This window comes from Bubalus kerabau, chromosome 3 (genome assembly GCF_029407905.1).
Source record: "Bubalus kerabau isolate K-KA32 ecotype Philippines breed swamp buffalo chromosome 3, PCC_UOA_SB_1v2, whole genome shotgun sequence".
Classification (NCBI taxonomy): domain Eukaryota; kingdom Metazoa; phylum Chordata; class Mammalia; order Artiodactyla; family Bovidae; genus Bubalus; species Bubalus kerabau.
Window position 1 is genome coordinate 124,880,410 of NC_073626.1, and position 23,701 is coordinate 124,904,110.

Consider the following 23,701-nt stretch of genomic DNA (forward strand, 5'->3'; position numbering starts at 1 on the left):
TCTTAACATGACAATCAAACCATGATTCACCAAAAACAATGGATATATCAGACTTTATTAAAAATTAAGAACTTCTTCTCAGTGAAAGACACTGCTCAGAGAATAAAAAACCAAATCCAGAATATGAGAAAATATTTGCAAAACACATTTCATAAAATAATTTGTTTCAGATATAGAAAGAACTCAAAACTCAAAGCAATTCAATTTTATTTATTTATTGTATGTACTTATTTCTTCATTCATTGATTTATTTTTGGCTGTGTCAGGGCTTCACTGTGGCATGTGGGGTCTTTTGTTGCAGCTTGTGGGCTCCTCTCTAAATGTGGCTCACAGGTTCCAGAGTGTGTGGGCTCAGTAGTTATATCGCTGAGGTTTGGTTGTCCTGTGGCATGCGGGATCTTAGTTCCCCGACCAGAAATCGAACTTGTATCCCCTGCATTAGAAGGTGGATTCTTAACCACTGAACCACCAGGGAAGTCCCCCAATTTTAAATAGGCAAAAGATTTGGACACTTCGTTAAATAAAATACATGGATGGCAAATAAGCATATAAAAATGTGCTTAACATCATTAATCCTTGCATGCTTAGTCACTCAGTCATATCCAACTCTTTGTGACCCTATGGACCGTATCCCACCAGGCTCTTCTATCCATGGGATTCTCCAAGCAAGAATACTGGAGTGGGTTGCCATGCCCTCATTCATGGGATCTTCCCAACCCAGGGATCGAACCCAGGGATCTCTTATGTTTCCTACATTGGCCGGCAGGTTTTTACCACTAGTGCCATCTGGGAAGCCTTAGGGAAATGCAAATCAAGACCACAATAAAAGATGATTCTGCCCTAACAGAATGACTTTAAAAAAAAAAAAAAATACAGCTGCTGAGGAGGAACTGGAGCTCTGACACATTGCTTGTGAATATAAACATACAAATACAAATAAATGTATACTATACATACATACTTGTGTATACACACACACACATGCAAACGAATGATTCTCTCATTGCTTTTTGTGTGTATATATACAAATAAAAACATATCTGTATATGTACACATTGTTCAGTCGCTAAGTCATGTCTGACTCTTTGCAACCCCATGGCCTGCAGCATGCCAGGCTTCTGTGTTCTTCACCATCTCCCAGAGTTTGCTCAAACTCATATTTATTGAGTCAATGATGCCATCCAACTATCTCATCCTGTGTCACCCCCTTCTTCTCCTGCCCTCAATCTTTCCCAGCATCAGGGTCTTTTCCAATGAGTTGGAATCAGGTGGCCAAAGTACTGGAGCTTCAGCTTCAGCATCAGTCCTTCCAAAGGATATTCAGAGTTGATTTCCTTTAGGATTGACTGGTTTGATCTCCTTGCTATCAGTTCAGTTCAATTCAGTCGCTCAGTCGTGTCCGACTCTTTGCGACCCCATGAATCGCAGCACGCCAGGCCTCCCTGTCCATCACAAACTCCCGGAGTTCACTCAGACTCACGTCCATCGAGTCAGTGATGCCATCCAGCCATCTCAACCTCTGTCGTCCCCTTCTCCTCCTGCCCCCAGTCCCTCCCAGCATCAGAGTCTTTTCCAAAGAATCAACTCTTTTCATGAGGTGGCCAAAGTGCTGGAGTTTCAGCTTTAGTATCATTCCTTCCAAAGAAATCCCAGGGCTGATCTCCTTCGGAATGGACTGGTTGGATCTCCTTGCAGTCCAAGGGACTCTCAAGAGTCTTCTCCAACACCACAGTTCAAAAGCACCAATTCTCCTTGCTATACATATGTACAAACTCATATGTTGCTTATGTATACATACATACAAAATGGTATAGCCACTTTGGAAAAGAAATTGGCAGTTTCTTATAAAATTAAACACAAAATTTATCACATGACACAGCAATCCGACTCCTAGGTAACATATGAAATGGAACGTATGTTCACACAAAAACTTGCACACAAGTGTTTAAAATGACTTTATTTATAATCACCCAAAACTGGAAACAACCCAACACTTCTTTCAACTGATGAATGAATGAGCACATCGTGTTCCATTCACACAATGAACTACTACTCAGCAATAAAGAGAAATGAACAACCGATAGATTCAACAACATGATGAAATTCAACGCATTATGCTGAGTGAAAGAAGCCAGATTCAAAGGAGTGCACATGTAGGATGCTATGACAGTTTGGAAAATATTGTGGACATTTATGACATTCTGGAAAGACCAAATTATAGGAACAAATCAGTAATTTTCAAGGGCTAGAGACTAGGGAAGGAAATGACTACAAAGGGCCAGCATGAGGTCATCCTGAGGGGAATTAGAACCATCCTGTATCTTGTGTATGGGATGATTACATGAATACATGTTTTTGTCAATGTCCATATACCAATGAAGTATGAATTTTCCTCTAATTTAAAAAAGTGGGGGGAAAAAGGGGGGATATGAAACCTGACTGCAGTGGGGCAGGAACTAACTAGGTCAGGGCTATAGTGGGATTTGGAACAGGGGTTAGAGTGATGGTTAGGGATAATGTGATGGAGCGACCCTCAAAGGAACACTGGGGAGAGGGATGCGGATGGACAAGGAACCCATGGAGGACCCATGAGGGCTCCAACCAGCAAGGCGATGGGGGCTGAAACCCTGCCACACATCTTAGACATCTCATCCGTGGCTTCTCCCACTTGATGTGTCTGACAATCATTTGGAGAACACATCAGACAAACAAGCCCCTGCTGGTGCTTTCCACATGCTCCCTGGTGAAAAATGGGTACCTCTTTTGGAAGGGCAGTTGAGAAGGTCCCTGCACTGGCCATGTGCCCTGAGAAACCAAAGGATGGGGTCAGGACTGAGAACAACTTTCACATTAATGTGACAAGGGAAGGGTAGGATGCTTCTACCATGAGGTTTTCAAAGAAGAGGCATGCATTACTCAGTAAAACCTTTCATGAGCACAGATGCAAACTCAAAGGGTGATGCCAGACACAGCTCACGCAGTTGTCGAGGGAGGGTGGACACAGAGTTGTGTGTCCCAGCAGCAGGCAGGAGGGGCCTACCACATCCTGATGACTCTACTCCAGTTTTCTCTCTCCTTCCATTTCCTTTATTGCACACAAAGCCACTAATGCATGTGCACAAGTGATCACAGTTTTATTTATTTGCTACGTGGTCAGTGATTCATTTTGATGGACATCAAATGGAGATGAATAAAAATGGATTTTGTAGAAATACGCCCTTTCTTCATTACCGATTTGCTCATTCCACTTTTATCTTCTAGTAAATTAATTGTTACGCTGTCACTGTTTAACAATAACAAATTATTGTATATCTTATTTGGAGAATTTTCATACTTTCCATTTTTTGTAAAGCTGAGAAGTGTTTTCTAACTTTCTGGCATTTGACCATTTCTTGTAAGGCAATCTGCCTTTAGCTGGGGATACAACACGCTAAGTAGAGACTTCTTCCTTCAAGTCAAGTATGCGTGTGTGCCAAGTCGCTTCAGTCGTGTCTGACTCTTTGTGACCCCATGTACTGTAGCCCGCCAGCCTCCTCTGTCCATGGGATTCTCCTGGCAAGGATACTGGAGTGAGTTGTCATGCCTTCCTCCAGGGATCTTCCCAACCGAGGGATCAAACCTGAGTCTCTTACGTCTCCTGCCTTTGCAGGCAGGTTCTTTACCCCTAGCACCACCTGGAAAACCCCAAGTCAAGTATCCAGGTTTCCAAATACAATTCTAATTCAGGGATTCTGGGGCAAGGCCCAGGAATCTCTATATGAACAAGTGTCAGAAGTGAGGCTGATGCTATGGAAGTCCACCAGCCTGTGGGAGATTCTCTTCTTGTCCAAAGATGGGAAAACTGGGGTCCTGTCCTGTGTGCTTGACTGGAGTTGGGAAGCTCCTCGTGGGGCTGCTCCTGACTTGTTTTTGGAGGAAGGAAGATAAAACAGTTACCTAAAACAGTGCATCCTGCCCAGAAGGCACAGCAGAAGGAGGAAGCATGGTTCTGCAATACTTAAGTGCCTTGGACAATGGACCATGGAAGGGGTGAGTGGGATTCAGGGCCACAGGCACCCGGGGGTGACGGCATGAGGGATGACCAGGTCTGAAGCCACAGAGAGGCACATCAGGGTGGCGTTTCCATATAATACTGTGGGTTCTTTGTAAAAGATTTGGGGGTATGCAAAAGGAGGGTTCCCCTCTGTTCTCTTCACACTCTATCCACTGGAAAACTAGTTCTTCCTCCCAGGGCTGTCCTAGATACCAGTAACCTCACTTTTCTTCCCCCCAAAAGTCCAAGCAAGAGCTCTGGTCTGCAGAGTGTGCCAAAAGTCAGGTGTAAGGACCTGAATTGCAAGGGCCAGGAGATGGGTGAATTGACTTGCAGGCAAAAGCATGTGTTTCTCCTATGCAGCCACTTTCTCCGCCAAGCCTAGTGTACCCCCATCCCAGCACATGGACCCCTCCCCAGGTGGGACCGTGAGTCTTGCCCACCCAGGGAAGACACCATGGTGCCCCTTTAACATTTAACACCCTTCCCTCCCCCCCACCCCCAGAGAACACTCAAGGCATTTCTTCCTCCTTCTGTTCAGGAGACAAAGGCTCTTCCACCGTCGTGGGTAATTTCAGGCTCTTTTTAAGGTAAAGTTTCTCATCACACCTAGCCTGACATACTTACTTGCCTGGCTCTGCAGATTACTCAGAGAGTGGGGCACAGACAGCAGTAGCCCAGGGAAAAATTCCACTCCTTCCAGATCCATTTTCCAATTATTTCTTTATACCATTTACTTGATGGCCAAATCTAGTGTCATCCCATATTTTATGGCCATAAGTAGACCCACGATAAGGGGAAATGGCTTTGTGTCACTGTCAGTGAGGGCCCTGCCTCCTCCTAGCCTGGAGGGACTAAGGATGCTTCCACCATCCCCCATCTCTGCCTCTGTGCACCTGCCACACCTCCAGGATCAGCTACCCTTGCCCACATTGGAAACTTCAGCTCTGTTCATTCCTGGCCCCATCCACACAGCAGCACACCCCACCCCCAGCCTTACAAAGCCTTTCTCACCCTGGCCCCCTCTCAAGTATATTCTCCTCTCTGCCCTCACCTTCCACAGAAGTTGTTAGTGACTGAAACTATCCACGGTGAAGCACTGTGCCAAGTGCTTTTCTAACTATTGTGTCCCTTAGTCTTTGTAACAACCACATTTTACAGATCTAGACATAGAAACCAGAGAGATTAAGTGATTTGCTCAAGGTCACACAGGCAGGAAGTAAAAGAACTACAGCCTGAAGCCAGCTCTGATTCTAAAACCTGTGCTCTCAGTCAGTGCCCTGACCAGCCTCTCATAGGCCACCAGGGGTCTCCCCAAACCAGCCCGTGGCTTCCCTTGGCCTCAACCTCTCTGATATCCAAGTAACAATTGACCCCTCTGACTGCTGAGATCTCTTTGCCTCTCCTCTGTGTCTCTTCCCCTTGACCCTCCCCTCTTGACCATCAGGACCCCATCCCTTCCTCCACCCCAGGTCAGATCTTTAGCCTCCTTCTCTTCCCCTTCTACTTTTACTAGTTGGCTTCAAGTTCCAACTCTTATTTCTACCCCTTGTCTGTTCACCCTTTTTGAACAGCTCTCCCCAAACTTCTTGGCAGCTCTAGATGTGTGTTTGCAACGCTTCACCTTTCCTTCCCACACTGTCTTTGCAACCAGTGGGGCTGGAGATACCTGGGCCCCCCTCTTCCGGCCCACACGGGCTGGAGAGTCCAGGGTCAGCTTGGCTTCCATCCCTCTTGCCATACTCTGCACTGATGGAAGTGGTTGTTCACACTTCCCTCCCTGTGAATTCTCAGCCTTCATCCTGAGGCTTAGGTGTCACCTGGAGGCCATTGGGAGCTTGTAATCACCATCCTCTTCAGGAACCTGCAGCCTGGGGATGGGTCCTGGAACCCCTCATCTGAGCCAAGACCTCTGTGCTTTGCTGGCCAGTCGAGTTGGCTCACAAAGGGCTAGTACTGGACTTGGCTCAGACGCCACCCCTGCCTGGAAGCCACCCATCTTAATTGGGCATTTTCTGCTCTGGACTCTGTCAGCACCTGCACTAATCTTAATATATCATTGTTCTGTGCTACGTGCTGGGGACCCTGGTGTGGAGAACACATGGCCCCAGTATTATTGGAGGAAACAGACATAGAGAAAATGCACAGGGTGTGTCTTAGGTTTGCATGCAGAAGGTTGACACCTGTGAGGGAATGACGGAAGCAAGACTGGACACAGGGCAGACTTATACTGAGCTGCAGTCACAATGGAGTCCTCAAATAATTCTATGAGGAACGCTGAGCTGATGGCCCTTCAGAGCTGTCTCAAATGAGGCAAGAAGATTGGCCTTTACCCTGCTCCCAAGTCCTAGAATGTGGGCCACTCCCAGCAAGGGTGTGGGCCTTAGGCAGGGCGTTTGGCTCCAGCTGAAGGCAATTGTCAGAAAGGACTGCAGTGATCCTGCCATTGCAACCAATACTTACTCCAGGCAGCTGGAGAAGCAAGTGCCTCTGCCTAGAACGGGGGTCTGGGTAACACAGCACACCATCCACTCCAGGGCACACACAGGGATGCCTAAAGAGGGATGGCCAATTCTATTTTGCAGGGAGAAGAAATAAGAGGACAGTAGGAGATCCTATGTGGTCTGGGTCTTGGTATGCACATACAGGTCTTTGTTGAGTAGACCATCCAAACATCTTCAGTTCCATCAGCTCTTCCTCATATAAACATGGCAATAATAGCTCATGTTATCTCTGCATTTGCTATGGGTCAGGCCCTGTGCTAAGCTGTTCACCTGCTTAGTTCACCTTTACAGCACCCTAGAAATTAAGTACTGTTGCTGCCCTCATCGTACACAAAAGGAAAGCCAGTCTCAGAGAGGACAAACAATTTGGGCAAGGTCACGCAGTAAGTAAGAAGGGGTTCCCTCTGCCTCAAACGCCTGCCCTTTCTCACTAGTGACCTCCCTTCATCCTTCAAAGCTCAATCTCCATTCGTTCTATCAAGCTTTTTTCATTCCTTTAGGAACATCAGGGGTTTCCCAGATGGCACTAGTGGTAAAGAATCTGCCTGCCAGTGCAGGAGACATAAGAAACATTGGTTCAATCTCTGGGTCAGGAAGACCCCCTGGAGGAGGAAGTAGCAACCTGAGCGACTGAGCACTCAGGAACATCAGGTCCTGCACCTGCCCTGCAGACAGTAAGCTGCCCCAGGGCCACACACCTTGGTTTGTAGCCCCTTTGCCATACAAGACAAGGTCACCTAGGAGACTCCATCCAGCTCTCTGGCTTTCTGGTTTAAGTGGGATTTCATTTCTCTTATTCTGGACTCTGGCTTTGCTCACACTGGGCAAAGGGGCTAGAAACCAAGGTGGTTAGGGTTATTCGTCCAGGGCAGCTGAGCTGCACTGGGGCCTGAGCTTGTAGTCTGCTGCCTAACATTATGCTGTTCTCACCTGCACCCTGGGAAGCCACCTCTGCTGGTCATCTGGTCTACCCAACTGAACCAAGTGAGACTGGGTAGGTTCAAGAATCCCTTCTGCTGTGAACCTCTGCTCTGAAAGAACACATTCACTGCACTCCCAAGGGGAGCACCAGGAACAGTCCATATCTGTGTTTTGTCCCCACTGGTTGTCATGGGTCCATTCCTCAGAAGCAGGCCCTGAGCTGGGAGTTCATGAGACTGGCTAAGAGAGTGCTCCCAGGAGAAACCAGTAAGGGAGTAGGAGGAGCAGAACAGAAAAAAATGGAAGAAGACTGTGCTTTGGGCAAAATTCTAGACTCAGCTCAATGTCAATTACACCACTTGAGGTAGGGTAGCTAGGTTTTCACGGACCAGCACTAGTCTTGCACTCAGCCATCTGTGCATGTGTGCAGGCAGTGTGGCTTAAAAGCCTGAAGGCTTCAGAGTCACAGGGGCAGAGCCTTAGACGACCTGCCCTTGTACCCCGGGGGATGGGTGCACAGGCACAGATAAACACATCTGAGGGGCTCAGAGCCATATCCTCTACACTGCAGTAGGGATGTTCACCTCCCCACACAGAACAGGGACCAGGCCTCTGATTCCCTGTAGTGTGTTACTCAGCCAGCGGAGATCAGAAGCTGCCCAGGCACCCAGGGAGATGATGCCCAGAAGGCTCTTGTTTTCATTGTCCGTGCTCATCAAGTTGATCGAACTGATTTCGCTGGAAGGAAGGGACACTTAAGTTCAGCAAGATTGGAATCCAGGGAGAAGGGAAGATTTCATTTTCCCCAAGACCTAGGAATTGAAATTTAGAAACTCTGGAAGTGCAGTCTCTGAGATGGCAGGAACCCACGCTTTCATCTGAACGCCTCCCCCACAGATAACAGATCTTGTAGGGGAGGTCCCTAGGGAGGCTGACCTTACATCCTGAGGCTTCCCACCTTAGTAAAGACCTCCAGCTTTAGCCCATAGGGAGGCAGAGGAATCACTCCTGCTGGGATGGGAACTTAGAGGAACCAGTGATGCAGAAGACCAGAGTGCTGACCCCTGAACGCTCACCCTGGGGGTGGCCAGCCCAGAACATGGCAGCTATGGATTTCTCCTCTATCCTGACAAATGGGGGCTTGCAGCCAGTTTAACTGGCTTCCCAGGTGGCGCTAGTGGTCAAGAACCCTCCTGTCAATGCAGGAGACTTAATGAGATGCTGGTTCGATCCCTAGACCAGGAAGATCCCCTGGAGGTGGGCATGGCAACCAACTCCAGTGTTCTTGTCTAGAGAATCCCATGGACTGAAGAGCCTGGCAGGCTGCAATCTATAGGACCGCAAAGAGTCAGACACGACTAAAGTGACTTAGCATGCAAAGCAAATAAAATAATGTGGCATTCTTTCACCCCCAGCAAGAACAAATCCCTTCCTCAGTGCTCCTACATGTAGAGGGCATTTCCCTGATACTAGGAAATAGTAGCTACCCTTCCTCCCAGGGAGACCCTAATCTCCTTAGGGGAAGGAGGACGGTTCCTTCTGGCGTTTCTGCATCCCACGTACAGGGGCCCAGCACAGGGCAGCTCTGTAATAAGTGGATCTGCTGTAACCAGCCTTCCTCCGCATCACAGTCTTGTTGGTTGTTTGCATTTCTACATCAATTCTTATCACCCTGTAGCTCTCCGAGCACATATACCAGTGCCTAATTTAGAGAAGGTACTCATAAATGTTTTATGAAAGAAGAGAGGGATAGATGGAGGGAATAGCTGGATGGACAGAAGGACTGACAGATGCAGGCTAGTGAGCAAGTGAAGGAACGCTTGCTCCAGAGTGATGTATTTGGGCCGCTGCCATTTCCTGCTGGCTGAGCAATGAACTTGCCACGGGGCCAGTCAGTTTGAAATGCAGGGGAGTGCACGGCCAGAGGGAAGTTCTGCTGTCTCTCCTTTACCCTGAAAGCCACCACCCCGAGGGCCAAGGGAGGCCCTTGAGACCAATTCTGCCATCAAAAGGGAAAAACCCTGACAAAATACTTTGCATTCAGAAAATGAACATTTATAACACACCCAGAGAACTATGAAAATATCTTCCCAGCCAAGTACCAAGCATTGCTATCTTGGTGGTTTCTGATGAGCAAACACATCACCTCTCCTACCTCCCCACATTCCAGATACCCTGAGGTATGGAACCAGAACCCATTTTCATACATTGCCCTTGGGAGTGCACATTGATACAGCTTCTCCTCAAGCACAGTTTGGCAATATCTGATAACATTTTTAATGTGCATACTAGTAAATCCAGGCATTCTACTCCTAGGAATTTCTCCTCCAAATACAGTGCATGAGTGCTTGCTCAGTCACTCAGTCATCTCCAACTCTTTGCAATCCCATGGACTGTAGACCGCCAGGTTCCTCTGTCCCTGGAATTTTTCAGACAAGAATACTAGAATGGGTTGCCATTTCCTACTCCAGGGGATCTTCCTGACCCAGGGATCGAATCTGGGTCTCCTGCATTGGCAGACGGACTCTTTAACATGGAGCCACCTGGGAAGCCCAAATACAGTCACATACACCAAAAAAAAAAAAAAAAAAAACTGTAAGAGCAAAGCATGGAAACCATCAAACTCTCCTTCCAGAGGGGACTAGGTAAATAAATAAGGCATATATTCTGCAGCTATCACAAAGAACGAGACTTCTAGGTGCCCTGACATGGAGGGCCAGTGTATCACCAAGATACACTGCTAAGGAAGAAAAAACAAGGTGCAGATCCACATGCATCATCTTTTGTGTGTGACAGGCTTATCTTGCATAGACAGGAGTGAGGTGATGCCTCGTGTTGTCACTTCTTGAGAACAGCTTGTGGAAGGAGAGGAGAGGGAGAAGAGTGCGCTAATTCAGGTCCTCTTGTGGCCTTGGGATCCTCAACCACTCACTTCAGAGTCTGGGGGTGAAGTGAGCACTCACCACTTTGCAGAAGTGTCCTCTTCTGATCAAGTTCTCTTTGGTCCTGACATCTGTAGGATGCGTCAGAACACAGATGTCGGAATGCTCACTAAGATGCTGTCTGCAGATGCAGGGCACTACTGGGCCAGACTCACCTCTCAGATATTCCTGGAATGCAAGAGATCAGCCCTGGGCCCAGCCTGGGGTTTTGGGAGGACTCAGTCTCAAGCTGCCTTCTCATGGGCCATGAGCTGCTTGCAGCTTGGACCACATCCTACGTAGGGTGAGTGCAGGGAGGCCAGGAGAGGACAGAACATAGAGTAGGAGGGACCCAGTATCTGGACCACTTCCCCATGTTTCAGGGAAGGGCCGCTGTGTGAGTCTTGGAGAAGATTAGCCCTGCCTCCTCCAGGAGAGCTGGAAGGCCCTGACTTGTTCCCTTTAGCCTGGGCAGCCAATAGCTAGATGATGCCCAAAGTTCAGATGAAGGGATCTCCTATCAGGGATTTAGCCTAGAGTGAGTGACACTTGGAAGCAGGGCTGGTCAGATGGCTTGGGTGCAGCAGAAGCAACAGGGCCAGTAGTGGTATCTGGTGTCCATGCTGATGGCCACAGAGTCCTTTCACATGGCCTCAGCTGTCTTCCTGGTGGCCTGTGGTTCCAGCTCATTTCCCTGGTGCCTCCCTTGATTCTGTAAGGACCCATATCTTGCTCCAGACAGTCAGAGCACAGGTCTATTGTGGGCAACCCAGAACCCTCATGGTCACAGAAGGGGAAGGAGGGACAGGAGCAGAGAGGGAGGGAAGAAAGAATATGAGGCTGCTACTGAGAAGTTGCTGTATAACACAGGGAGCTCAGCCTGGTGCTCTATGATGATCTAGAGGGGTGGAATTGGGGGGTAGATGTGGGAGGAAGGTTCGAGAAGAAGGGAATAGAGGTATGCTTATGGCTGATTCATGTTATTGTGCAGCAGAAACCAATACAACACTGTAAAGCAATTAACCTCTAATTTAAAATAAATTTTAAAAAATTGAAAATTAAAGAATATGATACTAACAGACACTACTGTGGCATCTGGGGGAATTTAAGGCTTTTTCCAGCCCACTCCCCACCATCCACAGAAGCCTGGACAGATTTCATCACCCGTCTCATTATGCTTTTGTTCCTGGCACACATCCCTGCTCTAATACTTGTCACCTTGTATTTATTAGTTACACATCTGCCTCCTTCACTTGCTTGTAGGTATTTGGAGGGCAATTCATGCTTTCTCTCCCTGGGACTCAATTTCCCCATCTTTAAACAAGGTAAGATTATCTCCAAGGCTATTTCTTGTTTGTTTGTTTGTATTTTTTTTAATTAATTTATTTAATTGGAGGCTAATTACTTTACAATATTGTAGTGGTTTTTGCCATACATCGACATGAATCAGCCATGGGTATACATGTGTTCTCCATCCTGAACCCCCTCCCACCTCCCTCCCCATCCCATCCCTCAGGGTCATCCCAGTGCACCAGCCCTGAGCACCCTGTCTCATGCATCGAGCCTGGACTGGCGATCTATTTCACATATGATAATATACATGTTTCAATGCTATTCTCTCAAATCATCCCACCCTCGCCTTCTCCCACAGAGTCCAGAAGTCTGTTCTTTACATCTGTGTCTCTTTTGCTGTCTCGCATATAGGGTCATCGTTACCATCTTTCTAAATTTGACGGTTATGTGGGTTGGTTCATGCATTCAACAAAGCTTGCCTTTCTGGAAGACTCTAGCTGGGTTAAAAACTTGGGGAAATTTAGGCTCAGAGAGAGGAAAGACGAACCGCTCAAGGTTAAACAGAACCAGAAGTATGGACTCAGTGTCCATATTACTATAGGACTCCAAATTCTACATGAACTGATGCTTGTTCTTTAAAGAGTCCTCATCTCTTGTACTCTAGAGTTTATTTGTAGATCAATATCCATTAACGTTGAGGGAGGACAGCCAAGTCCCCAGCAAAAGCCAGGTCTTCCTTGATGTGTCCAGAATAACTGGGAATCACCCTCCAAGTTGAGTGGTAAGTCAGCAGAGGTGCTCCAAGTCCGCCCTGCCCACCCCCTACCCCAGCCAGTCCTCTAGGACTTCCTGGTGAATCACCCAAAACATCAGCTGCCTTCTGAAGACAAGTAACTTCTCTCTCATTTTACTATAATAAAATGGGCATAGTTGTTGAACAAATGAATACATGAACCTCAATTTTCTCTAAGTGAGAAGGTTGGACTGGAATTAACAAGAGACTCCTTGAAGCTTCTTCTAGCTCTGACATTGTCATCTGTTGCTCAGTGGGTGTGCAGCTGGGTTATGTAAGGTCCTGGCCTCACCAACTGTTTGGAAGAATCCTGTCTTTTTTTCCCCAGCCAGACAACAATGGCCTGAAGGCAGGGGTTTTGCCAATCCTCACTGCTGCTGCTGCTGCTAAGTCGCTTCAGTCATGTCCGACTCTGTGCAACCCCATAGACAGCAGCCCACCAGGCTCCCCTGTCCCTGGGGTTCTCCAGGCAAGAACACTGGAGTGGGTTGCCATTTCCTTCTCCAATGCATGAAAGTGAAAAATGCAAGTGAAGTCTCTCAGTCGTGTCTGACTCTTTGCGACCCCATGGACTGCAGCCTACCAGGCTCCTCCGTCCATGGGATGTTCCAGGCAGGAGTACTAGAGTGGGTTGCCATTTCCTCCTCCAATGCATGAAAGTGAAAAGTGCAAGTGAAGTCTCTCAGTCATATCTGACTCTTTGCGACCCCATGGACTGCAGCCTACCAGGCTCCTCTGTCCGTGGGATCTTCCAGGCAAGAGTACTGGAGTGGGGTGCCATCGCCTTCTCCACAATCCTCACCAGGTATGTGTCAATGTCTGTTGATAGTGTGGTGGGGGTCTCAGCACTGGCCCACTGGGTCTGTCCCTTGCTCTAGTGCCCCATCTCATACTCCCTTCACCTCCCCTCTGACTACAGCAGGGCCTAGTCTGCTCCCAGCTCAGAAGCGCAGGACCGCTAAGGAGCCTTGGAGCAGTCCTCCATGGCCATAAGGCTGGAGGGTCTGCAGAATCACATAAACTCCCCAGAAGCTTCTAGCAGGATGGACATCATGTCAAGCAATGTACCCTTGATTTGGCTCCCCTCTCTCCATTTCACTCCCCCAGCCCCGCACTCAGCTCCCTGAGCTCTCCCTGCAAATACAGCACATGCACACTGGCCTGAGGCTCTGCCCAAAAATCTCTCCAGATGTTGTCGTGTCCCCTGCTGGGGTGGTGGAGCCGGTGGGGGGTGGGTATAATTGGCATAGATGAGAACCACTGGGTTAATCAGAAATCATTCAAGAAACATACTGCAGTTTGAGAGCTATTCACAGGAGAGAGGTTATGCCTATGGGAGCTCTGAGTGCCTCAGTTCCCTCATCTATAAAATGGGGGTGATAGTCACAGAGCCCACCTCATGGGCTGACCATAAGACAATGAAATCATGTATGTCAGACCACATATAGGACAGAGCCTGGCACTGTAAGGGCCGTGTGAGTGTGACGTCTCATTACTTGTCTCTTAAGATGAAAGGACGCTAGAGCAAAATAGGACAGTAAGTGCTTCTTTTAGGGGATGTTGGTTTTTCCTTACTGATTTCCTATCCTAAAGGAAAATAATGTAGACAGAAGTTAACACACATTCAACAAAGGACAAGAGGGAGTTGGCAAAAGGCATGACCATTCTGCAGAGCTGGCTAGAGAGATGGCCTTGAAACCCAATGGTGGGCCACCCAAAAGTTCTGGAATCCAAGCTTCTTGAATGTGCAGGGGCTCATGTTTTCCTAGCCAGTCCACACAATGGTCTGCTCTCAGCCAACAGTGAAGCAAACACAGCTCCAGTTCCACGTCCTAGGTGCCTGACATGGACTCAGCCTGCTCCCCTTCCTGCAGGCCCCAGAGCATGCTAACCACAAGCAGGTGTTCAAGACAGTTGCTCACAAAAGGCTGAGAACCCAGGGCACATAGCTGACGTGGGGCTGGAAAACTCCCAGCGGATGTCCCACAGCGCACTTCCTAACAAGAAGCTCCTAGATTCCACCCTGTTTCAGGAACCCTTTTCTCTTTAGATCTTCCTTTTGCCTGACTTTGAGCTCTGGCTCCTCACCCTCTCTCCCAAGCGGCAAGTAGCCTGAAATGCAAAATTCCTGTTATTTAAAATACAAGAAAATCTGGACTTTCCTGGTGGTGCAGTGGTTAAAAATCTGCCTGCCAATGTAGGGGATATGGGTTCAATCCCTGATCAGGAAGATTCCACGTGCTGCAAGACAACTAAGCCCATGCTTCACAACTACTGAGCCCGTGCTCTGCAACAAGAGAAGCCACAGCAAGGAGTAACCCCTGCTCACCACAGCTGGAGAAAGCCAGCACGCAGCAACAAAGACCCAGGGCCAGTGCAGCCATATAAATAAAAATACTTAAAAAAAAAGGAAAAGGAAAATGTATCTCCCATTAGTCTGATGCCTGTGCTCCTAGGTATGAGATGGAGGATTAAACAGGAGTTTGACTTTCATGGCCAAGGTGGAGTCCCAAAGGGGCAGACCTCTTTCTCTTTCCCTCTCTGAGATGAATTCTGCCTTCCTTCTGGCCCAGGGCACTCAGACTGTAGCCTGTGTTTAAGAATAATATAATTCTTCATATTAAAGAAACACCCAACACAAAAGAGATGAAGCTGCCCACTAAGTGGTGAAGAACTCAAAAAGGGCGAGCTGGTATGAAGCTTGGCTAGGGTGTCTGGGTGTGGAATTATGACTACATTCTTGCATTCCAAATGCTAGGAGGTATGGAGGCACCCACTAAAGAGGGGAATGACAGGTCCGTGGCTCCCCACCTGCGATGCATCCTGAGTGCCCAGAGCAGTAACAGAAGGCTCAAGTCTTGCTGCTTGCCACCCCTGCCCAGTCCCACTCCCTGCTCCTGCAGTGCTCCCAGCCCCACTCAGCCTCTGGTGGCTGGCCCCTCAGTGGGCAGGATTGTACAGAAAGTCAAGTTCAAGTTGGAGCCATCCCAGAATGGTCAAGCTAGAACAGCCCGTGGGCATTATCAGCTACCACCATTTCAGTGCTCTGATAAGAAGCTGAGAGCAGAGAGAGTGACTAAGTTCAAAGGCACCCAGCTAGGTTAGGGAATCTGGGTCCCTCTGAGATGCAGGGTGGATGCCTCAGACCCCAGGCACTCCCTGGGGTACAGGCTTGAGACGCTTGTGGCCGGACAGTCTCCCATCTGTTTCTCACACAGGCCCCAGTGTACAGACCCCCAAAGGCCACAGCGACCACAGCACACTGGCGGCCCCACTTCCTGACCAGCTGTACGTGGCCACCAGCCGGTGTTGGCAAATTTCAGTGTACATCTTAATTAGAGGATTAGGTCAACAAGCTTTTTCTTTAATGAAGTGGAAGAGAATAAAAGTTTAAATATCAGATCTTACCACATGTGGTGAGGATATGTTTTGTCTCCTCACACTTTTGTTTCAGGTATGGATCTATAAGCTATATATAAGTAGGTATGTATTGGGCCAGATTGTATGACTCCAAGAAAAAGCCTGAAAGCCCTGGCTTTATACCCATTTGACAAACCAACCATCCATCAAAAGCTTTCAAATATGATGTGGTGGTGGGTTAATCACTAAGTCGTGTACGACCCTTGTGGCACCACGGACAGTAGCCTGCCAGGCTCCACCGTCCAAGGGATTTTCTAAGCAAGAATACTGGAGTGGGTTGCCATTTCCTTTTCCAGGGGATCTTCTGGAGCCAAGGATCATATCTATTGCATTGCAAGTGGTATGGACATTTTTCAGTTGAATGCGAGCCTGGCAGAAACCTATGGTTCAGGTGCTACCTCCCTCAGCAAGGGGAGGGTGTTGAAGACACATTCAAGATCCATGCTGCACTGAGCTGGCCTGGTTGAAGCACTGCCTGCCACATGGCTTTCTCAGCTCTCACTGCTGGGGGATCTGTGTCCTCGTCTGAGAAATGGGCAGATGGTAAGGACCATCTTGGAAGGGTGCTGAAGACATTAGAAATAATGGAAGTGGGGCAGCTGGCACATGCACAGGAGAGCCAGCTGGTAGGCAAGGGGACCCCATGCCAAGCAGAGGGAGCATCAGGTGCTCTGCCCCAGCTCAGGTGAGCTCTCTGCCCAGGAGTGTTTACAACCAACTGGACTTCTGCCTCAAGGAAACACATTTGGGGGCTGACTGGAGAAGGTGGGCCTGCTTCAGAGCATGTGCCACAGGGCCGAGGGGGGACACTCTCGAGGTGAGAGAGCAGAGCCCTGAAAGAGGTCAAGGAAGTCTTTCCAGATCTGAGGCTCAGTGGGGGCCATGAAAGAGAAGCCCCAGCCCTTGGGGTCACTCCCTCAATCACACTACTGAGGAAGGCTGCTATGGAGGCAAACTCCATATCTTTCCACTCTTTTCTTTTCCAAAAGCTCCGCCCACAGCGGCCAGCCTCTCAGGCCGAGGTCCTGCATTTGAGCCTCTGAGGAGATTTTTCCTCTTCAAAATGCATTACCCCTGCCTGTGGTTAATTTTTCAACAGTCACTCACCTTGCTAATGGTCTAGGAAATGGACTGGGCCTCCAACCCTGCCTAAGTGCTCAGGCACCCCCACCTCTGCCCTGATTGGGCAAGAAGCCCGCGCTGCCCCTGCAGCCCAGCTCGCCACACTGCCAGTCACTGTGGTTTGCCCTCTGCCAAGAACTTGAGCCTCTGCTTTGGGGTTTGGCATGTTATTTTACCAGTAATTGTACCTGGTCCCTACATGAAATGGGGTTTCTCTGGTGGCTCAGATGGTAAAGAATTTGCCTGCAATGCAGGAGACTGGGGATCGATCCCTGGGTTGGGAAGATGCCCTGGAGAAGGAAATGGCAACCCACTCCAGTATTCTTGCCTGGAGAATCCCATCGACAGAGGAGCATGGCGGGCAACAGTCCATGGGGTTGCAAAGAGGCAGATACAACTTAGAGACTAACACTTTCACTTTTCACTGCATGAAAAGCCTGGAGAAGTGAAAAGTTGTGTCATAGTTAGGGAACCAGTCAAATTCTCTTTTTAATTGCTTCACTGATGCGTGGGCTTTTCTCTAGTTGCTTCAAGAAGGGGCCACTCTCTAGCTAGTGTGCATGGGTTTCTCACTGTTTTGGAGCACCGGCTCTCGAGTGTAGGCTGAGTAGTTGTGGTGCAGGGGCTTAACTGTCCCGTGGCATGTGGGATCTTTGAGGATCAGGGATCAAACTCGTGTCTCCTGCATTGGCAGGCAGATTCTTTACCACTAAGCCAGCAGGGAAGCCCCAGTCAAATTCTGAAGTAAACGCTGCTTGGGAGGAAATCTCAGTGCTCTGAGGTTGGCAGTAAAAGGAGACTGGATGCTGGGCCCAGGGACCCCACACTTGCCATCAGTTCTGCCTGGATTCCCCAGCCCCTGCCAGTCCTGCCCATTCCTTGTCACCACCATACCAGCCTTAGGGCATTCTTCCACCCCATACTTGACTAGTTCGCAGGCCAGAGACCAGGGTGGGATATATGGGTCTCTGAGCCCATCAGCCTATGATCCCAAAAGAAAGTGCCCTTGCTTTTTAGGCTAAAGTCTTTGTAATACGAGTTCCTACCACCATCTACCCAGAATGTTAGCCCATCTCAAAGTACACCTGCCACCGCCCCCCATTATTTCTGAGTATTTCCCAGAAATAAAGAAGACTAAGTGCCAAAGAACTGATACTTTTGAATTGTGGTGCTCTAGAAGACTCTTGAGAGTCCCTTGGACAGCAAGGAGATCAAACCAGTCAATCCTAAAGAAAATCAACCCTGGATATTCACTGGAAGGACTGATGTTGAAGTTGAAGCTCCGATACTTTGGTCACCTGATGAGAAGAGCCAACTGATTGGAAAACACCCTGGTGCTGGTGTCAACTACAAATTGGCACTTTCCCAGAGCACTTCCAACAACTGAACAACAAGGGCATTTGCCATCTGCCTCTGTGGAGATTGAACCCTGTGCTACTGCAGCTGTTGACCTTCAACACTCACTCAGGGAATTCAGGGTGGAGTGAGGCCCCCCTGTGCTCCAGGGAACCTGGTAGGACAGGTCTTTAGATAGCTAGACATTTTCAGAAACAGATTTTATGATCCCAATCCTTTTCATTGTTCAGCAGCTCAATTGTGTCCAACTCTTTGCAACCCCATGGACTGCAGCACACCAGGCTTACCTGTCCTTCACCATCTCCCAGAGCTTGCTCAAACTCATGTCCATGGAGTCAGTGATGCCATCCAACCATCTCATACTCTATCGTCCCCTTCTCCTCCTGCCTTCAATCTTTCACAGCATCAGGGTTTTTTTCCAATGAGTCAGCTCTTTGCATCAGGTGGCTAAAGTATTGGCGCTTCAGCTTCAGCATCAGTCCTTCCAATGAATATTCAGGACTGATTTCCTTTAGGATTGAGTGGTTTGATCTTCTTTAGTCCAAGGGACTCTCAAGAGTCTTCTCCAACACCACAGTTCAAAAGCCTCAATTCTTCAGCGCTCAGCCTTCTTTATGGTCCAGCTGTCACATCCATACATGACCACTGGAAAAACCATAGTTTTGGCTATACAGACTTTTGTCAGCAAAGTAATGCCTCTATTTTTTAATATGCTGCTTAGATTTGTCATAGCTTTTCTTCCAAGGAGCAAGCATCTTTTAATTTCATGGCTGCAGTCACCATCTGCAGTGATTTTGGAGCCCCCCAAAATAAAGTCTGTCACTGTTTCCATTATTTCCCCATCTATATGCCATAAAGTGATGGGACCAGATGTCATGATCTTCATTTTTTGAATGTTGAGTTTTAAGCCAGCTTTTTCACTCTCGTCTTTCACCTTCAAGAGGCTCTTTAGTTCCTCTTAGCTTTCTGCCATAAAGGTGGTGTCATCTGCTTATCTGAGGTCATTGATATTTCTCCTGGCAATCTTGATTCCAGCATTTCTCATGATGTACTCTGCATATAAGTTAAATAAGCAGGGTGACAATATACAGTCTCAATGTACTCTTTTCCAGATTTGGAACCAGTCTGTTGTTCCATGTCTAGTTCTAACTGTTGCTTCTTGACCTGTGTACAGATTTCTCAGGAGGTAGGTAAGGTGGTCTGGTATTCCCATCTCTTGAAGAATTTTCCACAGTTTGTTGTTATCCACACAATCAAATGCTTTAGCATAGTCAATAAAGCAGAAGTAGATGTTTTTCTGGAATTATCTTGCTTTTTCTATGATCCAACGGATGTTGGCAATTTGGTCTCTGGTTCCTCTGCCTTTTCTAAATCTAGCTTGTACATCTGGAAGTTCTTGGTTCACGTACTATTGAAGCCTAGCTTGAAGAATTTTGAGCATGATCTTGCTAACATGTGAAATGAGTGCAACTGTGCGGTAGTTTGAACGTTCTTTGGCATTACCCTTCTTTGGGATTGAAATGAAAACTGACCTTTTCCAGTCCTGTGGCCACTGCTGAGTTTTCCATATTTTCTAGTCCTGTAGCCACTTTGAGCAAACTCCATGAGTGCAATACTTTCACAGCATCATATTTTAGGATTTGAAATTCCATCAGCTGGAATTCCATCACTTACATTACCTTTGTTCTCAGTGATACTTCCTAAGGCCTGCTTGACTTTGCATTTCAGGATGTCTGGCTCTAGGTGACTGATCACACCATCGTGGTTATCTGGGTCATGTAGATATTTTTTGTATAGTTCTTCTGCATATTCTTGCCACCTCTTCTTAATATATTCTGCTTCTGTTAGGTCCATACTGTTTCTGTCCTTTATTGTGCCTATTCTTCTTATCTAGAAAGGCACTAAATCCCTTCATGATGACATCAGATCCTCACAACTAGCAGAAAATCTCTTGCAAAGTAAGCACTTGATGGCATTGAACTCCCCCTTCACCAAAATCTTCTATATTGACCTTCCCCCACTACCTCTTTGGAGCAGTCTCTCAGAACTAACTGGGGTGCTATCTCCTGGGCAGCAGTCCTCATTTTGCCCCAAATAAAACTTAACTCACAACTCTCACATTGTACATCTTTTTCAGTCAACACTGGGAAAGACTGAGGGCAAGAGGAGAAAGGGACAACAGAGGATGAGATGGTTGCATGGTGTCACTGACTCAGTGGACAAGAGTTTGAACAAACTCCAGGAGACAGTGAAAGACAGAGAAGCCTGGCGTGCTGCAGCCCATGAGGTCACAAAGAGTCAGACACAACTTAGTGACTGAACCAAGACAGATTTCCCAGAAAACTGCTACCAAGGGCTCTTGCATGAGACCCTTTCTCTAGCCTCTGGTCTAACCCCTACATTTGCCAATGACCATATGAGATGGTCACATGTGCACTCATGTGGGCACAGCTCTCTCCACTGGGGACCACTGATGACCCCACTGGCTTTGGAGAAGGAATGGGATTGCTGATTGCCTCCAGCACAACTAGGCCCAACCATGACTCTGAGCAAATCATCCCTCAAAGTTTGAAGATGACCTAAGCCCAGCACTCCTGGCTCATGCAAAGCTTACAGCTCACACTCACTGCATAATCTTACAACTTACTGACCTTGCAACTCCACTCAGTTCTCAGCTGTGCCCATGTGATCCCCTAGAAATGAAACTGGAACAGGGAAAGGCTGGAGAGGAGAAGAAGGAAGTTGCAACTCAATCCCCACTGGCTGGAACTCTTGATCCTCCTTACCTGAACACTCAGATCAGCACTCTCTGGCCCAGTGGGGAACCTTCTTGCCCAATTCTAAGGCCCTCTGCTTTCCCACCCCCAGATTAGCTTCTTTCCCCATGATTTGACCAGCTGATAGAAATCCATTCTTTGAAGCAAGAAAATGAACACATCCCTAGCCATCCACATGTTGTAGTTATTGCAGTGAAAAAGAAAAAAAAAAATGAACTTTTTTTCTTTCCCTTTCCTGAGAACAAATAAGGTAAAGAGAACAGTGAGCAGGCGAGAACATTCCTAGTTTTTTTTTACTTTAACTGCTTCTAACTCTGCATGTCTCGAAGTTTGCTTTTCTGCCCTCTAACTCTAAATTCTTAAAGCGATGGGAATACCAGACCACCTGACCTGCCTATTGAGAAATCTGTATGCAGGTCAAGAAGCAACAGTTACAACTGGACATGGAACAACAGACTGGTTCCAAATAGGAAAAGGAGTACGTCAAGGCTGTATATTGTCACTCTGCTTATTTAACTTATATGCAGAGTACATCATGAGAAATGCTGAACTGGATGAAGCACAAGCTGGAATCAAGATTGCCGGGAGAAATATCAATAACCTCAGATAAGCAGATGACACCACCCTTATGGCAGAAAGCAAAGAAGAACTGAAGAGCTTCTTGATGAAAGTGAAAGAGAAGAGTGAAAAAGTGGGCTTAAAACTTAACATTCAGAAAACTAAGATCATGGCATCTGGTCCCATCACTTCAGGGCAAATGATGGGGAAACAATGGAAACAGTGACAGACTTTATTTTCATGGGCTCCAAAATCACTGCAGATGGTGATCGCAGCCAGGAAATTAAAAGACACTTGCTCCTTGGAAAAAAGTTATGACCAACCTGCTGCTGCTGCTGCTGCTGCTGCTAAGTCGCTTCAGTTGTGTCCGGCTCTGTGGGACCCCAAGGATGGGAGCCCACTAGGCTCCTCTGTCCCTGGGATTCTCCAGGCAAGAACACTGGAGTGGGTTGCCATTTCCTTCTCCAATGCATGAAAGTGAAAATTGAAAGTGAAGTCGCTCAGTCGTGGTGACTCTTAGCAACCCCGTGGACTGCAGCCCACCAGGCTCCTCCGTCCATGGGATTTTCCAGGCAAGAGTACTAGAGTGGGTGGCCATGACCAACCTAGACAGCGTATTAAAAAGCAGAGGCATTACCCTGCCAACAAAGGTCCGTCTAGTCAAAGCTATGGTTTTTCCAGTAGTCATGTAGGGATGTGAGAGTTGGACCATAAAGAAAGCTGAGCGCCAAAGAATTGATGCTTCTAAACTGTGGTGTTGGAGAAGACTCTTGAGAGTCCCTTGAACTGCAAGGAGATCCAACCAGTCCATCCTAAAGGAGATCAGCCCTGGGTGTTCATTGGAAGGACTGATATTGAAGCTGAAACTCCAATACTTTGGCTACCTGATGCGAAGAACTGACTCATTTGAAAAGACCCTGATGCTGGGAAAGATTGAGGGCAGGAGGAGAAGGGGACAGAGGATGAGATGGTTGGATGGCATCACTGACTCAATGGATGTGAGTTTGAGCAAACCCCAGGAGATGGTGAAGGACACAGAAGCCTGGTGTGCTGCAGTCCATGGGGCTGCAAAGATCTGGACACGACTGAGCAACTGAACAACAACCTGCTTCCCACCTTTGATGAATGAGGGTTTCTGGAATGTCAGGAAAGCTTGTGAGGGGAGAGCTGAGTGAAGACTGGGCCTTGCAGCCACAAAGTTCAGGTCTTCCAGCCAGGGCTGGGCCAGGTCCAATGGACAGCAGGTACCCAGGGTCCTAGCATCCTCCTTCCATCCCTCCAGGCTCTGGAATCTAGGGGATTGATTGGGGCCGAGAAGGACAATGAACCAAGGATATAGGTGAGGGCAGATTGGGGAATTAATGTGTGTTCAAGGCCTAATTTCACCATCTGCATGTAGTTTACTCCCCTGCTGTCATCAGCTCCATTTTACAGATAAGAAAACTGAGGCTCAGGTTTGCCACATCAAAAGCCTTGTTCTCTCCAGGTGTCCAAGGCAGTGGGTGGGCCATAAGTCCTCAGTCACTTCCCTTCCTGGATACCAGAAAGCAAGAGATTTGATTTTGGCTAAATGACCTTTTTGAATGCCCTTTTTAGCCCCAGCCAGACAACTGCTTGGGCAGTTGCTTTGATCTCTGATTAAACATGCAGCCCTTAGCCCTGAGGGAGGAGCTCTGAATACACAAGATTTACCAGACTTATTTTGTCCCCTAAGTACACTTCATCCCCTCCCAGCCTCTCATATGCCTTTTATGATCCACCCCGGATGGCTTCCAAGAGACAGAAAGGAAGTGGTAGGGAGTGGGCACCAAAATACACCCATCGGCTTTCAATCCCAGCTCCACCACTCTCTGAGCTATTTCACATCAAGTAGGTGATGTAGGGACATCCCGGTAGCTCAGATAGTTTAAAGAATCTGCTTGCAATGCAGGAGATCCGGGTTTGATCCCTGGGTCAGGAAGATCCCCTGGAGAACGAAATGGCAACCCACTCCAGTATTCTTG

General features: G+C 47.8%; 1 long non-coding RNA gene across 2 annotated transcripts in view; it reads right to left on the bottom strand.

Moving 5' to 3' along the window:
* Positions 1-295: 295 nt before the first annotated feature.
* Positions 296-23,701, bottom strand: part of LOC129646542 (uncharacterized) — a 37,935-nt gene continuing 14,529 nt past the window's right edge. The window contains exon 3 of one of the 2 annotated variants that reach the window (XR_008712017.1): positions 296-433. This is a non-coding gene — a long non-coding RNA (uncharacterized LOC129646542). Of the gene's footprint in view, positions 461-23,701 lie in introns of both variants that reach the window. The other variant, XR_008712018.1, reaches the window with a different exon arrangement.